General features: G+C 35.9%; 1 pseudogene; it reads left to right on the top strand.

The window, feature by feature from the left end:
• The window catches only part of LOC102501244 (dnaJ homolog subfamily A member 1-like), a 6,381-nt pseudogene extending 5,339 nt beyond the window's left edge, over positions 1–1,042 (top strand).
• Positions 1,043–2,518: the final 1,476 nt, after the last annotated feature.

The raw sequence follows: 2,518 nt of genomic DNA, 5'->3' as shown, positions 1-2,518 counted from the left end.
AAGTTTCTTCTCTTCCCTTCCTGCAGTTTTCTAAGCATATAAATGTAGATCCATTTAAAAAAAAAAAGAAAGAAAGAAAAAAATATAAGAAGAAACAAAATGTGCATTATATAGTACTAAAAGGCTAATTCAAAAAGAGGTTGGGTGCACAAATATCTATACATCCAACTCAGGAGTACTAAAATACGTGAAAGGCAGACAGTTAGATATAAAGGGAAAGGTAGACTGCAACATATTAATCACTGAGGATATCAAAACCCCAGTATCTCCTTTGGACATATCATCTAGACAAAATTAAGCAAAGAGATATGAGGATCTAAAGAACAGCATAAATGAAATAAATTTGACAGACATCTATTGAACTTTCCACTGAACAACCACAAAATATACATTTTTCTCACCCCTACATGAAACATTTTCAAATATTGGCCACAAAATAGGGCACAAAACAAGCCTTTACAAATTTAAAGGCATAGAAATCGTATCCAGCATCTTCTCTGACCATGATGGAATTAAATTGGAAATTAATTTTGGGAAAATTCTCTCAAAAATACACAAACATTTAGGAACTAAAAATGTATTCCTGAATGAATTCACAATCATCTAAGAAATTAAGACTGAAATAAAATGATTCATTGAAACCAATGATAATGAGTGCATGAGTTTCCGTAATCTATGGGACACACAAAAAGCAGTAATAAGAGGGAAATTCATATCAATTAATATACACAAGAAAAAGAGGGAAAGGTGTCAAATACACAACATGATATCACACTTCAGGGAACTGGAAAAACAACAAAAACAAACAAACAAAAACAAAACACCAGGAGAAACTAAATAATGAACATTCAAGCAGAAATAAATGAAATAGATAATACATGAACTATACAGAAAATAAAAGAGGCAGAAGCTAGTGAGTGAAACATGACCAGAGACCATGGATAGAAACCTGTGCTTTCCTCCTATTCCTCCAGGTGCCAAGACCTTCTTGCTTCTAACATCCTTCCCATCAATCCTCCTGACTCCTACGTGGCAGAAGCAAGTGAGTGAAATGAGATCTCTGGAACCTGTTTTCTCCCTGTCCACTCCATGTGCCCAGACCCTCTCGCTTTCAACTTCCTCCCCACCATTCTTCCCAACTCTGACTTGGCAAAAGCCTCATGTACCACCTTGAGACCTCCACTTTCTCCCAACCATGCCAGACTTCATAGTTACCTGAAGCATATGGTGCATATTGAGCACTATGTGACCCCTAATATCTTCCTCAGTTGAAACCCTGTGGCTCATCCCCAGGTGCACCTGTTCTAAAGAAACTGGGAAACCTTTGGAACATCCATCCCCAGTAACAGAAGTGCAGGTTACATGGATCACCTGTTTCAAAATGCATTTTTTTAATAAATATTTTTTATTTATTTTATTTTATTTATTTATTCATATATTTTAATTTGACCAGAGAGAGAGACACAGAGAGAAAGAGAGAGAGTAAGGGAGGGAAAGTGATAAAACAAGCCACCAGGTCTGGGACTCGAACCACAGGTGGCCATGTGGGAGTGTCCAGCACCCAAACCACCATGTATGTCACCAGCTGTTCCCCTCCAACATGCATTTGAATGTTCAAAATTAACTCCAAAAAAATTAGGAAGAAATTTATAATCAATCAGATGACCAGAAACCATTGCAAAGGCTCAAGAAATATGAGAAACTAAGAGAATATCTCTCTCCCAAGGGAAAAATAATCCTCACCATCCACAGACAGTACAACAGAACTTGCAAAAATGACAAACAATTCAGAATATTCATAGTGACAAAACTAAATGAGGTGCAGGAGAAAAAAGACAATGAACTCCAGAAGATGCAAAAGAAAAGAGACAAGGAATTACAGGAGATGAGGAAATCCTTCCACAATTTGAAAGAAACAATAGACACCCTAATCAAGCATAACTGTTAGAGATGAAGGCTGTTATACAGGAAATCAAAAACTCCCTGGGAAGAATTAAAAACAGATTAGAACATGCAGAAAGATCGAATCTCAGAGGCAGAAGACAAAACCAATGACCAAGAAAAAAAAAACACCAAAAAAAGAGAGAGAAAGGAATCCAAAAAAATGAGGATAGTAAATGTGAAATACTAGATTCCATTAAACATCCAAATATCTGCAGAATTGGTATCCCAGAAGGTAAGAAACTAGTAAGGGCATTAAAAATCTATTCCATAAAATCGAGGAAGAAAACATTCCAAACCTAGAGAAGCTTTCGAATATCCAAATTCAAAAAATACAAAGGACCCCAAATAGAATCAACACAAGAAGATCTTCTCCATGGCAAATCACTGCCAAATTGAACAAAATCACAGGTAAAGGCAAGATATTAAAATTGGCAAGAGAGAAATTTCAAGTTACTTACAAATGTTATCTCATCAGGCTAACATTGTACATCTCACCAGAAACAATGCAGCAGGGAAAAAAATGGGGAAATATATGCAAAGTGTAAAATAAAAAACAGTTTCAACCAAGATTACT

This window comes from Tupaia chinensis, unplaced genomic scaffold (genome assembly GCF_000334495.1).
Source record: "Tupaia chinensis unplaced genomic scaffold, TupChi_1.0 Scaffold143942_1, whole genome shotgun sequence".
In the NCBI taxonomy this organism is placed as follows: Eukaryota; Metazoa; Chordata; class Mammalia; order Scandentia; family Tupaiidae; genus Tupaia; species Tupaia belangeri.
This window is presented reverse-complemented; position numbering and strand designations above follow the sequence as displayed.